The sequence below is a fragment of the Cupressus sempervirens genome, chromosome 1, assembly GCF_028749045.1.
Source record: "Cupressus sempervirens isolate cs-2001-9-10 chromosome 1, ASM2874904v1, whole genome shotgun sequence".
In the NCBI taxonomy this organism is placed as follows: domain Eukaryota; kingdom Viridiplantae; phylum Streptophyta; class Pinopsida; order Cupressales; family Cupressaceae; genus Cupressus; species Cupressus sempervirens.
In genome coordinates, this window is record NC_143118.1 from 588,163,773 (window position 1) to 588,180,280 (window position 16,508).

The window sequence follows — 16,508 nt, forward strand, 5'->3', positions numbered from 1 at the left end:
AATTTTTATTAAACATTATGAATTGTAACATTAGTGATTCATAGCATTTTTACAACTTATTGTTTGAATCGCAACCTTTACCCTATCACAAGCAATTGATCAGAACAAGTAGTTTTAACTTTAAGTCATTAAATACTCCTAAATTTTCTAAAAATAAATGTGTTTCTTTTTGTGTTTGAGTATGTACATATTTGGAATGTTGAACACAACTAGGACACATCTTTCCCTGTCTAACAGTAGTTAATTTTTCTTCGAAAGATATAGAACGTTATGATTTTGTTTTTTAGCCTATCTTTTGGCATTGGCCTTGTTGTTAGGATTCAATAATTTCTTCACATATAACTATCATCATCTTCATTTTATTCAATATCTTCATCTAATTTTTATTTAAGTATTTATGAATTTATTTCCTTTACCCAAATGGCTAATCATTGACTACACTTTACCCACATTTTAGGAATGATCTGCTTCTAAATCTTCTACTTTGCTAATGTTCTTAGAAAGTTCTCTCTTTTTCTAGGGAAGTTCATCCATCTTTGTTCTCTTTCTAGCTAGAACTTTATATAGTATTATTAAGGATCAATAATAATTCTAGATCATCCTTTGGGTCAATTATTTTGTCTAACACTTCCTCTCAAACAAGGTGTTGTCCTCCCATTGTGCTTAGACTTTTCATTATGTGAATTTTCAGCTATTTAATTTCAATGGAAAAACAATTTTAAAAAATTAATTTGCCACATGGGAATACTAATTGATTAGAGCATTAACTATTAACAGCTATTAGATCCTTATTGAGAATATCAATAGCTAATGATGGAAACTGCTAGTTCAACTTTAAAAATATTTTAAGGAACATAAGGAAGTAGCTACTTAATTTGATAGAATGTACTTTAGCTCAATGTTATCATCATGGTGTCAAGTTAGATTTGTTTGATCTAAAGAATATCATTGTAATTTTTCATTTCATTCATTAATAAAATATTCTTTGAGATTACTATAATTAGATTAGGCAGATAAAATATAATTTATATACAAAGAAAATCATATTATTTTCTAACATCCTAAAACAAATATACATTCTTGAAGAAGAAAATAATGGTTAGCATTCATTCAAAATATTTATCAAGACAAGATTTTAACATATTCATTTTGACAATAATCTATGTAACTGTAGATTTTGTCATATTCAATTTGATAATAAGTTATTCTAATTTTTTAAATATCTCAATATTAAATAGATCTCAAAACAAAGTTGCTAGTACTAATTGTTACTTATAAATGCTCTATTACTATATTAATTATTTAAAAATTATTACTTTTCATATCAGTCCAAAAAATTTCTTCCCAACCTCTTTTGATCTATTTCGGCTACCTATTTGACATCAAAAGTATAAAATATTAAATTTATAAAGATGAATGATTATGGTGTGAAAAGGAAATCAAGTACTGTATGAGGGTAGGTCAATGAAATTTGTTAAAAAGGGTATCATATTTTTTCACATTTGATGTCCTTTGATTACAATCCTCTAATAAAATGGCAGTCACATTAGATTCTGTCAAGAAGTTTTAAAAGAGGCAAGAGATGGAAGTCATTGTCAAGTACCACCACACTATATCACCCATCACACTTTTAACACTTTCTACTATGAACAACCATACTTTTCATGGTAGTCTTCCATGATGAGAATTCAAGCAAAGTACAACTAGTATACATAAATAAATCTATCTAAAAAAAATATTTCCATTCTTTTTTTTGCACTTTCTTAAGTTTTTTATATTTTGATACTTTTTTGCACTTGTTTTTTAGTTTTTTTTAAATGATTATTTATATATCTTAAGTTTATAATTTATGAAAAATATTTTATGTAATATATATATACTATATATTAAGATTTTGACATGTACAGATGGTTGTAAAATTTAAGCTAGAAAGTAAATGTTAACATTAACACACTCACACCCTCCCACTCCATCCATTCTGCCATTGTAGAATTCCTATTGGCATAAATTACCAACAACTAAGCAATTGTGTGAGAAAAATTCAATGGGTTGTTGCCCCCATGAAAATGCCTATCAACTAATTATTACTACTTCCCCTTTAAGTGAAAAAAATATGTAACGGGGATTAATATATTTGCAAATGTTGCAACATTTGCATCAAATGAAGGTAAAAGAAAAATCAATTAAAAATATAAAAACTTTTTATTATTTAATTGGAAGAATCAAGCTATCATGAACTTATTTATTATTTAGTGTAATTTATGACAATAATAGTTTTTTCAAAAAAATATTTAGTGTATTTTTAATAATTCTTGAGATGATTATATGTATTTAAATTTTTTTAACAATTGAAGTACACATGAAGTTGATAAATTTTTATTAAAATAAAACTTACCAAAAATATATCAAATAGTAAAAATGTAAAAAAAGTGCATTTATAAGAATAATTTATAAAATAAGTTTAAACTAGTAGTCGCAAGCTTTTGTGCTTGCAATGATGGTTGATAGGTGTTTACTTTAAGTAAAATTTAATTTAATTTTGTAATAAATCAAATAAATAATATTTATTTAATTAATTTATCATATACTAATTATATATATATATATATATATATATATATATATATATATATATATATATATATATATATATATATATATATATATATATATATATATATATATAAAGTGGAACAAAATATATAAACTAAAATAATTATAAAAACTAAAAACTAAACTAAGGGAAGCCTCGATGCTTCACCTCTATGAGAATCACTTAGATCCAATGACTGCTAAGTGTACTATTTATTATCATGAGAGGTAGGTTCTTGTAAATCACTACTCATTAAACATGATTCAGTAATGAGTTTAACTCAAAAACTACATAGTTAAACCCTAGCAACAATATCAAATTTAACTTCTCATGGAAAAACATCTCCTACTTATTAATTTAAAGTCTATTAGCTTAAATATATGAATGAAATTATTTTAAGAAATATAATAATAAACTAATTTAAAATCTACCAACTTAATTATATGAAAATAATAATCATTTAAAAAAAATCTTCGTAAATTTGTTTTAATAAAAAATTAATATGAGAAATATTAAAAATTATATATTTAAAAATAACAACTCTTGCAAATATCATATCATATTGGCTAAACTAAAAATCAATATTTAAATAAAAACTATATTAATTTAAAAAATAAATTTAAACAATTTAAAAACTAAAACTTAAATCATACAAATATCCTATTCGTTAAACTCAAAATCAATATTTAAAGTAAAACTGAACTAATTTAAAAACAAATAAAAAACTAAAAGTTTTTAAAAATAGATATAAAAACTAAAAACTAAACCAATTTAAAGTCTACTAGCTTAAATATATGAATAAAATAATTATTTTAAAAAATTCTAAAAATTAATATGACAAATATTAAAAAATAGTAAAAAAATGAACTCCTCCCACAAATATCCTATTGACTAAACTAAAGATTAATATTTGAAGTAAAAAAAACTAAACTAATTAAAATAATTTAAAAACTAAAACTTCAATCAATTTTAAAAATCAAAATTAAATAAAAAGAGAGAAAAACATAAGTTAACAACTAATTAATTTTCTAAATAAATAGAAAAAATAAGAGTTCAAAGTATAAATATATTAATTTATAAATTAAATACAAGAGTTAAAAATGGAGATAAATAGATAAATAAGAAAAAAAAGAGTTAACAGTGTAGATAATATCTAATTAAATCAAATGAATAGGAAAAAAAACAAGAGTAAAAGTTAGAGTAAGATAAAACCAGTCAAAAATAATTAACAACAAGGGCTGACAGTTTTCTAGTCAAAGGCTACCAAAAAAGTTATTTTATGAGAACAAAGTTCCCACATATAGCCTATTGGCTAAAATATATATTTTTGGTGAATTATATATATATATATATATATATATATATATATATATTATGTTAGATAATTTTTATAATATAAATATTAAATATGTATAAAATATTAGAAAGTATCAAATTATTTATTTCAAAATGTATTTTTATTTAGACTTAAAATAGATTAAAATAATGATAGGTAGTTATTTAAATAATATTTTATGCATATAAAATTATTTTAAAATCATTATGTTCAAAAACTTTTGAAACATTATATATGTACATACAAGTTTGAAGAAAAATTGTAATTGTGTATCTTGTATTATTTAGGTTTAAGATTTATATCATGGTTAGGGGTACAATTTTGACTAGGTTGAATATTTAAGGTTATGGTTAGGATTGGGTTTACAATTTGATTTATGATCTTGTTTAGGATTAGGGTTTAATGTTTCAACTAGAGATAAAGGTTAGAATAACAATTGTGAATAGGGTTTAGGGTTATAATTATGACTATGGTAATATTAATAGGTTATGTCATAGTTAATATTAGGGTTATGTTGTTTATTAGAAATGAGAACTAATATTATGAATGAGGTTAGATTTAAGAAAATAGTCAAATTTATTTTTAAGGTTAATATTTGGTGAATAAGTTTTGTCAATTGTAGAAATTATAGCCATTGGGAGGGCACTAATTCTCAGAGATGGTTCTCCCATCTAACAATTCTTGGGGAAATGCCTTTAACAATAGAGTACCTATTCCCCAGGGTCCTTGGAAAGGTAGGGCCTCATTCATTCTTTGAGGGTCCAAACCTTTCATATGCCACTAGAGACTCTAGTATTGACTTCACTTTAGGATGAGTAAGGTTGATTAATTTGCTAAGAACTTTTATTCATATAATTTGATTATAGTATATGTCTATGAATAAAGACTAAAATATAAATAAAATAACTTGAAAGATATGATTTTGTAAAAGAATAAATATTTTAAAATATATTATCTTTAGATAAAACAATTATTGATGATTGCAAATTTAATATATATGGATTTACTTATTTTTAATTATACTACAATGTCACTAAGTTTAATTTAACATCATTCATTATTAATTTATTTCTAATTTGAAAATTAATATTTGTATACAAAAGATTTCAAAAGTATATTTTTAAATTATTATTCTTATTTCTTATTAATAATGTTTTTATGTAAAATATATTTTAAGTAAAAACTAGAAAAACTAATTTTAAAACTTTATAGTAATTATTAAAAATATTTTATGCACATCAAATTTACCGTGAAATCCTTATCAAGTTTCTTTAATAGCGGAAACATGAAAAATGAAAGGATTAGCTAAATATCTATAAAAAGAAAAAGAAAAACCTCTAGAACAATTGAGGAATTTAAGAAATGAGAGTGGCAATTATTTGAGCTAGGAATGTAGATAAAATTTGGGAAGCAAGTATTAAGTTATAAATTTATAAGCAACATAAAAAAAATTAAAATCATTTTTTGACCCTTATTTTGGCTTGTGAAAATTGAAAGATAAAATAAATATTAAAAATTTATTTTACAAAATTTAAATTTAAATAATTATTTTAAATCAAAGTATTGTGGAAATTTCTCTTTTTAATTTGAGATGAATTATTATAATTTTTTAAGTTCAAGTAGAATCAAATCCAAGGCTTCCCAAATAAGAGGCTTGCATCTTCTTGTTGTGTTGCAAACTCTTGCCTAAAATTTCTTTGTCTTAAGTGTAAACAATTTCAATTTTTTATGAATCTTAGGATAAATATGCAATCTCCATTTATCAATAAATATTTTGAGCTCTTGCATTTTTTTCAAAAAGCTGAGCAACAATTCCAAAGCTCCTCTCATCTACTGTCAAGACCAATACAACTGTCATTTCTAAAGCCCCTTTGTCTTCACTACTAAACCTAGTGTAAAACAACTTCTTTCAGTGAAATTGTATTGAATGACAACCCTCTCTCAATTGGGAGCTTCATCAACCAATATGTAAATCTTTCCTATCAAGTTCCAACCTTAGCATGACATGAGTAAGTAAATACCCTTCATAAATTGATATAGAGTGACAAACCCCATTCTATGAATCTAAAATAAAAGAGTTGTAGATGATCACATTTGATATTCATATAGGATCACAATGCAAAGAATTTCTTTAAATCTTAAAAGGATGGGAATGAAAATGTTTTCTACTTAGTTTTTTAGCTTTTACTTTAGAATAAACGTTATATTTTTTTATCATTCTTTCTTATCATTTTGTATGATCTATTAGCTCAATATGGAGTACAAAATCATCAAATGAGGAGTACAAGAGTGTAGAAAAAAGGAATTATAGAATATATGATCTAAAATATTGATACAAACAGATACACATAATTAAAGAAGAAACAAAAATATCTATTATGAATAATACAAAATATATTTCTTACATAAAAAATTATAAGAGCTCGTAAAAGAATAAAAATAAAAATCACTTGCAAGTTATCCTACAACTAGCATAAAAGGACAATATAGCTCATATGAAAATATACATAATAGGAAAATTAAATGTCTCAAACACATAATCTGACTAATCATCTCTATTTGTTTGATTTTGGATTAAAGGGCCTTATGTAAAGAGATCTAGGTGTAAATTAAAACCGATTCTTGTGTAAGCTCATTATTGTGTGCTAAAAATGTGTTACACTTCCATAAACCCTTTTACTTGGGAATACCCATGAAAGAGAGAATATCAAGAGCTGGATTATAGCTCTCTATCAATGATATGTAAAGGTACAAGAAGTGAAATGGTGGCTCTTAAATGAACCAAATCTATGCAACCCTTGTTGAGTGCACCATAGAACAAGAGATTCAAAGAGTAGAGGCAACAAGTGCCAATATCCAAGAATCCTCAAATGGGTATGAAATGCAAGATGAAATCTAAACTAAATGAGATGAAAGATACAAGCTAACAAGTATGAAAGATTTAAAAACCCCTATTTAGACTAGGTGAGCTATTCTAGAGAACAAAAGGAAATCTAAACTAAAATGCCATAATGTAGAATGAGAAAGTAAATATGAAATACAAATGCAAGATTTCTCAAAGTATTTCAAAGATGCAAAGTCACCAATAAAAACTGAAAAATAATGTTAGCATAAGAGTATAAGATGATAGAATGAGGAGAGAGCCCTCCTTTTAAAGATAAATAGACAATAGGGGGTTAAGAGGAAAAAGAGGCATACTCCAGGGAGGAGAATTAATCTTGAGTGATCCATGTGCACAAGCATCTCCACAAATCACAGTCAATGGCTGAATTTTGAGAGGGAAAGAAATGTGTGGAGGAGAATTAAAGTTATTTTTAAAATAGAAGATTCCTCTCACATAGAAAATTGTGCATTCATGTGTACACAAAAATGTCTTTTCTTTTCTTTCTAAAATAGGAATAATGTTTAATGTGTGAACATTTAGGATAAGTGGGAAGTGGGGATTTTTATTTAATTCAAAGGGAGCATGTTCTTTCAATTAAATAAAAGGCTGAGAATAAAGTGGTCAAACCATAGGTTATAATCGAATAAATATATTTTTGAGGATTTGAACAAGAATAAGCACTGGATTTTATAAATTATGCAAAAATTATAGAAGGGACCTCATAGTCTAGACGACTATTTTTAGGTGATTATGTTTTCCCCTCTTTGACTAATGTGTGATTGATTTGGGAATACATTACATCAAGTATGAAGAAGCCAAGAAAGTAGTAGATAGATAGATTTGACTCCAAAGAGAGAAGCATAGAGAGATAGAAGATCCTAAAGGCTTAGCTTGTTAGTAATAGTACTAAGCATTAGGAAAGAGAAATAAACAATGCCAATACCTAAGAAAAGAATTAATATGTCAAGCCAAGTAGCCAAAGAAAGTAGATGAATTAATAGAAAATGGAAAGGTCAAACAAAAGAAGCAATTTGTAGCAATGATAGAATATTCATGTCCCCTTGGGATTGAAATAAAAAAGAGATAAAGGAGATGCAAAAATGAGATAGATGCAATAAAATTGAGATAAATCATAGTCCGTGATGATAAATAAGTGAATAAAACCAAAGAGAGAGACCACCAACTAGTGATATTATGCCCCAATTTGACTGAGTTTGACCAAGAAAGGTAATGCATGAGAATTGGGTCAAAGCATGAAGAAGTATTAAATGAAATAAAATTGAATGAATAAAAAGGGTGGAAGAGAATAGAAATGATGAAGAAATGAAGAAATGATCATTGCCTAAACAATTCCTCATAAAGTAGGGCAACTGCATAGAAGAAGTAAAAAAATTAAAATGCAATTTTGACCATTAAGATAAACCTAAATTTTGATTTTGATCCCAAAAATGGATCTAGTATTTTGAAATTAGGTAGGGGTGGAAGTTTTGGAATAGAAATACAAGAAATTTCAAACTTAGGTCAAAATACTATATAAATGATCCAAAAGGGTAGATAGATGTGATGATAGGATAGCAAAGAGGCAAGTTAAAGCCAAGGGAATATGACAAGATATGATCAAGAAGAAGAAAGAGAAGATGAATATAGTTAGCTAACATGTCCATGAATGATAAAGATGACTCTCTCAACACTAAAAAATGAAAATATATACTAAAATGAACCCTAAAATGTAAGCTACTATGCAAAAGGTGCAATTGCAAGGGTTATATAGATAGGTCCTAGTTTTTATCATTGACCCTTATTAGGGACATCAAAAGATCATGCAATCATCACTAGTATAACTATGAGTATGTGAATGATGATATATATAGGATACGTATGTGGGAGCCCAACCTATCCATCAAAGACATATAGCTTAAGATGACAATGCAGTTATATTCCCTAGGTTTAGTGTAACAAGATTATGATTGCATCAATACACAAAATGTCAAAATGTCCATAAGCATACACTTGAAAAAATAGACAAGAATGATATGTTGTGGATCCTAAGTGTTAAGAGTGCCAAGAAAAATCCTCAATACTCCTAAGATCAACAAGTTATACCCAAATATTTGTGCACAAAATAACATATTTGCTCTGCAACTTTTTCGCATTTTCCCACTCTCATACTATTTGAATTTTGATGGGTGGGGTTTTGCCCCTAGAGACAAGCTAGATCCTAGGGATTTTCTTAGATCTACAACTTGTTCTAATCTCATCTAGGTGTTTCTAGGGTGGATTGGATCTCGAGTATCCTTTTGGTGGGGACCCTGTGGAGTCTGTTGTGCTTCTGGTGGAAGGCCAAGAGAAAGCTATAAGCCCTAGTCTGTCTCAAGGTTGGAAGGATGTAGTCCAAGAATAGAAGACAAATCATTTCCCCCTAAAAGCCCCCAAGTTGATTAGTGGAGATGAGGGTTTAGAAATTATTATTCTGGAGAACTTGGTTGATAGTGTGTCTATTAACTTTAAATTGTGCCTAGTTGGCAGATTTGTGGCCTTCTGCCCATCGATTGAGATGGTGAGGTAGTGTGTAAGTTAGTAGTGGAAGGTGAAATGGATTGTGGCTATTTTAGCGATGTTTGGGGGGCTCTTCTGCTTCAAATTTACAGTGGAAAAAGATATGGCTATGGTTCTTACTAGGTCTTGTAAAATGGTAAGCATAATTTGATGGTGGCTAATGGTACCCTACTCTGGACTTGACAAAGGAATTGAATAGGTTGGATCCTTTTTGGGTTAGACTCTCATGTCTCCCTCTAGATTTTTGGGATGAAAGGTTCCTTACATTGATTGGGAACTCCTTTGGATACTTTATGGTAGTGGACATGATTACTAATCAGAAGTCTAGACTGGTTTTTGCAAGGTTTAGTGTGAATGTAGTGATTAGTGTTGCACTACCTGAGTCCATTGGATTGAGCTCTAAATGGGGGAACAATGTGCAACCCATTATCTATGAGAATGCAGGGATTTTTTGCTAGAGCTATTCAATGTTTGTACACTTGTTTGTTGACTATAAAAATAATAATATGCCTTCTACGAAGGAACATGAGAAAGTGAGGGATAAGGAAATAGAGGAGGTACCAAAGGATAAGGAGGAGGTAGAGATGGGAGGAAAGGTGATGAAGGTAGAAACAACTCAGGAGAGGCTTAAGGAGGTGGTTGTACTTCCCTTTGACAAGGAAGATATCAGAGCGATAGAACTTGTTGAGGTCCCTGAGAAGATTCTAGAGCTAGGTGGGTCTTCAACAATGATGGAGGAAGGTGAGATTGTAGATATTGATGGGGGAGAGACTTTCCCCTCTTTGAAAAGTTTTGAGGATCTTCCAAGGACCCCCATAAGAAACATGGTGATTGAGGAGGTGTGTGGGGTATTGGAGGATAAATGTAAATAGATTATAAAGGATAAGGGGAAGGACTTGGAGGTAAAAGAGGTGACTTGAGTGCTTAGTTGGAGTGATGATGTCCCCCTAGCAACTAAACTGGTAGAAAAACTGACTACCTTGTCTTCCCTTATTGGGGAAGAGTAGGGTAAATGGAAAGCTTAGAGAAGGTAGACCATAGTTTCAAAGAAACCTGAAGGGAAAAAGGATTTGAAGTTAGATGTGGGGAAATTAGGGAAATGGAATAGATGAACAAAATAGATGGCAAGGGAGGTGGCTAGCGATAGGAAACCTACCCTAGAGGCTATGACTAAGGGTAGAAAATGATTATTCTATCTTGTAATATAAGGGGGTTGAATAGCCCTCAAAAGTAGTTTACACTTAAATAATAACTGTCTAATACAAGGATGAGTATTCTTTTGATTTAGAAAGTTAAAATGAACATGGCTAACCTTCAAATTATTTTGAGTTATATTTGGCCAAGGGCCAATTTTTTCTATAATGAAGTAGAGGGAGCGTCAGTTAGTGTGGCTACCTTTTGGAACCCTAGTATTGATAAAGGGAATTTCATACATTATTCTAAAGATTTCCTTATTACAGAGCATAGGAAGAATGACAAGATTTGGAATCTCATTAATGTTTATGCCCCAAACTCAAGGCAAGGAAGAAGTCAGCTCTGGGAGGAATTGTGTAATTTCATGTCCCATTCTAGGAATACTTTCTACATGGGTGATTTTAATTCCCCACTATATCCCTCTAAGAAGGTTGAAGGAACAATGGATTTTTCTAATAATATGAAGGATTTGGTTGAGTTTATAAGAAATAATTACTTGATGGATATGGAGATGCATGGCTTCAAGTTTACTTGGTTGAATAATAGAAAGGGGTTAACCTTATTCAAGTCAAACTAGATAGACTTTTGGTCCCAGTTGGTTGGGATGGACTGAACTCTTATACTCTCATGGGACTACCCAGGATGGTCTCAAATCACATCCCTATCATTTTTAATTGGAAAGAGGTGGTGCAAGGGGGACCAAGACCTTTTAGATATCAAATAATGTGGAAATCTCACCCAAACTTTTTCTCTTAAGTAGAGGAGTGGTGAGGCATAAGAGTGGAAGGAATTGTAATGTTTAGACTCTTAGCCAAACTTTGGAGATGTGAGAAGGAATGTTTGACCTTGGAAAAAGAGTTACTTTGGAGATATCTTCAATACTAAGAAGGAGGTGGAAGGGAAGTTGGAAGAGCTCCAAAAAGTGATGGGGGAGGGCTTGGCCTTAGAGAACATGATTCTAGAAGAGGAAAGTTGTAAGAGGGTGTGGAAGGAGACAATAAATAGAGAGGAAACTTACTGGAAGCAAAGATCAAGAGAGCTATGGCTAAATTTGGGAGATAGAAATACAACATTTTTCCATAGATTTTCCTCTATCCATAAATGGAGAAACACTATTGATGTTGTGATGGATGATAATAATATAAAGCTAACAAAAATGAAAGAGATAGAAAATTAGGCTAGCAGCTACTATAAGAATATTTGTAGGGAGGAGCATAGGGCCTTTAATAGGGAGGATAGACAATGGTTGATCAATTCTATGCCCAATGTGATCTCAACATAAGAGAATGAGGTGCTTTCATAATTGGTCATTGAGGAGGAAGTTCACAAAGTTTTTTTCTCTATGAAAACTCACAAGTCCCTAGGTCTTGATGGTTTTCCCCCCAGTCTTCTTTCACCACTTCTAGGAGATTATAAAAGTAGATCTGATTAGAATTGCGTGTGATTTCTTCAGGACTTGGAAGTTACTCATGTGTCTTAATAAAATGTTCATAGTTTTAGTCCCAAAAATAAAGGACCTTCCTATTAGCATATGTAACACCACTTATAAGATCTTCTCTAAGATTATGGTGAATTATCTAAAGCCCCTCCTACATAAATTTATTGGGAAAACTTAGAGTAGGTTTGTAATGGGATGAAAGATACTTGATGCTATTATAACTACTCATGAGATGCTACAATTGATGGAAAAGAGTAGTAGTCTAGGTATGGCCTAAAAGTTAGATATTTTCAAGCTTATGATAGGATTATTTGGACTTTCCTATATGAAGTCATGGAGGAAATTGTGTTTAGTCAAGGATTTATTAAATTAATTAAATCAATGATTGAGACTATAAATTACTGAAAGCTAGTGAATGATTTTCCCTAGGGAAACTTCACTGGGAAAAGAGGTCTTAGCCAAGGGGAACCTATTTCCCCCTATTTGTTCATCACAAATGTAGAAGTGGTAGGATGATCATTCTTGAGAAAGGTGGAAGGAGGGGAGATCAAAGGCATCAAACCTACTATCTCACTTCTAGCAGAGGTAATACAATAGTTTGCGGATGATACTTTCCTAAATGGAGACTCTTCACTAGCATAAGAAAAAGCCTGGAAACACATCTTGGAGATATATGCAGTGAATGTAGCATCAAAAATTAATTTGGATAAAAGTAAGGTTTTCTTCTTCAACATTGAGTTGGACATCTAGAGGAGGGTGATAAATATCCTAGGTTGCAACACTGCCTCCCTCCTTGATACTTATTTGGGGCTTCCTTTGACTACTAAAGAAGTTAACAATCAATTTTGGAATAGCATCCTAGAAAAGATGCAAAATAAGTTGATTGGGTGGAAAGGTAAAACATTGAGTAGTGTAGGTAAGCTTAAACTTTTGACCTCATCCCTTCAAGGGATCCCAATTTACTTCCTCTCCATGTTCAAAATCACTCAAGTTATGGTAGAAAAGTTGGATAAAATTCAAAGAAACTTCCTTTGGTCTGGAGGGAAGAGAAGAATAGATTAAGTCTGGTGAGTTGGGATACTATTTGTAGACCAAAATATAGAGGAGGTATAGGTATTAGAAAGATTTTAGACCTAAATATTTCTCTTCTTACTAAAGTTGGTTGGAAATTGTTGAAGGAGGAGGCTAAATAGTGTAGGATATTAAGAGCTAAGTATCTAGGAAATTTGAATTTTATTCACTACATTTGGAGAAATGAACTTCCTACTGGATCCAAAATTTTGGGTAAAATATTAAAAAATAGAAGTTTATTTAGGGAAGGAGTCAGTTGGCTAGTAGGAGATGGAGATCATATTAATTTTTGGGAGGATACTTGGCTTTTTGGGAAACCCCTAGTTCAAACAAAGTATGATAGGGTCATGGACTCCCTCTAGTTGTAGGCACGAAGTATAGTAAGAAATTTTCTTGAACCAAAAAGGAGGTGGAAAAAATACAATTGCAATAGGGTCATTTGGATGGTGGTACTCTAGTGGAGGAACTATTTGAGCTACTCAAAGGTTATAGAATCTTGAGGGTGACTTAGAATGATACCTTTATTTGGAAGGATACCATGTCTAGGGAGTTTTTTTTTTTTTCTTCTTATAGGATGATTTTTGAGAAAGAAATAGAGCCTAAATGCTAGAGAAAAATCTGGTTTAACCATCTGATCTAGAAGGTAAATTTTTTTTGGTGGGTATGCATGCATGAGAAAATCCTTACCATAGATAACTTACAGAGAAGGGGATTCCAATTGACTAATAGATGTTATCTTCATAAAAGTGAGGAAGAAAAAATCTCCCACCTATTACTAGATTGTAACTATGCTATTAATATATGGGGTAGGTTGTTATAGAAATTGGAAAGCTTTGGGTGTTAAATAAGGGGATTGACCAATTTATTTAAAATTTGAAATGCTTGTTCTTCCACCTGATCCTTATCCAAATGTAGAAAGTGATCCCCCCTATCTTCTGGGGCATTTGGAAGGAGAGAAACAACAAAGCTTTTAGAAATGAAAAGAGGAGTGAGGAGATTGTTATAGATATTATATTCAAACTAATTGTGGAGAATATGAAGAATTTCAAGTGGAAGAAAATGACTATTTCCCCCAATATGACTGAACAAAGGATTTCCAAGAACTAGAACCTAGAAGAATGATTCATGGAGATTGACAATTCCAAGAAGCTTGATAGAAAAAGAATGAGATGGAGACCCCCTAAGGAGAAGTAGGTTAAACTAAACTTTGATGGTGTTGGAAGAAAGGAGGATTTGACAAAAGGGGGTATGGTTAGAAAGAGTGAGGGAAAAATGCTTCTAGCCTATGCTAGTAATCTAGGTAAAGTCTCAAATAATGTAGCAGAAGCCATACTGCCCCTTTGGGGATTCAAATTGGTTATTAGTGTGGGTTGGGAGAATGTGGAGATATAAGTGATTCAAAAATTATTATTGAAACTATGCAAGGCATTTTGAATTGATCTAAATAGGATCTAGGACTTTTACAGAGGAATGTTAACTAATTACATAAAGTTAATTTAATTGAATTAAATTAACATAATTGAAATAAAGGAATGACACAATTAAGATGATAAAAGAGAGATTGAGAGAGAGAAGATGCAAACAATTTGATCTTGGGGTTCGTCCATATGGACTACATCTCCAGGTCCTACTCCAATAGGGGGACTGATCCGATTATCTCCAAAAATTAGGTACAAATGTTTACAAAATCACTCCTTTCAAGTACAACAGCATCACACTATTCCAAAGTACAAGACTGATCATTTCACAAGTCTCCCTTGCTCTTAGCACTTGGATGTTCTCTTCATTTTCTGAATGCCCTCTAAGAGTCTCCTAACCCCTTTTTATACAATAAATATACCAAAATAAGGTAATAATAAACTAATATAATATTAGACCCTTAAATTAATTCCCCACTTCGAATTAACCTTTATCCATTTTTGAAGAATTGGCTTCATGTCAATTTTGGGGTCAAAATCTAACCATAAACCTTATTTAACATAAGGCTCGCGGGCTATTAAAAAGTTAAATAACCAATCTCCTAAATATTTTCTTAGCCACTCAAGTGGCATGGCAACAATTAAGCATTTTAAACTACCACTGGTCAGGGGTTCCAACCCCGCTGACAGCCACCATTTCTAAAATGGCTGCAATGGATAAAGCTTAAATTAAATGTTGCATATTATAATTTCAAAACTTATGTGTGTTGTAGTGGCAATTAGTGGTTTCTTGTAAAAGGGTAGTTGTGGGTTCAAATCCCACTAAAATCCTTTGCACCTACTGCCCAGCTATCTTGTCAGAATGGTGATGTTATGTTGACATCATCCAAATTAAAAATTTTACCTGGATTTCAAACTCTTTTATCTTTTACATACCGATTCCAATTTTAACGAAACGAACACCTTTGGAAAGCTCTTGACGAGACCTTAAATTTTAAATCCATTGTTGACCACTTTTGAGATGATTATTTTTTCACCTTTTGGTCACATTTGTACTTGGTTTGACCAAACTTTGATTGGCCATAACTTTTGCATATGAACTCCATTTTTGCCCATTTGAATTGTGTTGGGTCAAAAATTTTGAGAAATTTAACTAGATGCTGATTATTGGAGTTTTGGAGATACTTCAATTTTGAGAAAAATATCTCCCAGATCAAGCCTCCCCATTGAGAAGCTTTCGGACCACCAGAAGTTTGGATTACTTGAAAAGAAAGTGAGGGTATCTTTCCCTCACTTTACCAATCTCCATCCATTTTTCCTTGCTTGGATGTATCCCCTTCAATCTCACTCGAAGGTATTCAACTAGTCCTCTTTATGAAGTTCTAACATTCCTGTCTAGGATAACATCTTCTAGCAATTCTGGCATGTACTCTGATAGGCTTGAGCTTCCTTCCTTCACATTGCATTCTTTCCTTATTGATATGTACCCAAAATCTATCACCAACTTGGAACTAATGATCAATGTGATGCTCATCATGGCGAGCCTTGTATTTGGCTTTGCTTTGCTCCAAATTTGCTTCTACTACCTGATGGATTGCTTGGACCTTCTGGATGAACTTCAAAGCCCTTTTTGCATCATGGCGTCCATCGATAATGTCATCCTTTCCAAAAGAAAAATCCATTGGTGTTTTTGGCAAGTAACTAAAGCAAGTCTCAAAAGGAGGCCTCTTTGTAGAAGAGTGTGTTGCATGGTTGTAAGCGCATTACACATAGTGAAAACTTTCATCCCACAACTTAGGATGCTTACTATAGTAACCTCTAAGTAGATGAACCACTATCTTGTTGAGTACCTCTGTCTATCTGTTAGTCTGCGGATGGAAGGTTGTACTCTTCTTTAGCTTGGTATCCATGAGTCCCCACAAAGATGACCAAAATTCCCCTAAGAATCAAGAATCTTGATCTGATACAATAGAAGTAGGTAACCCAAAATGAACCCATACAAAATGAAAGTACAAATG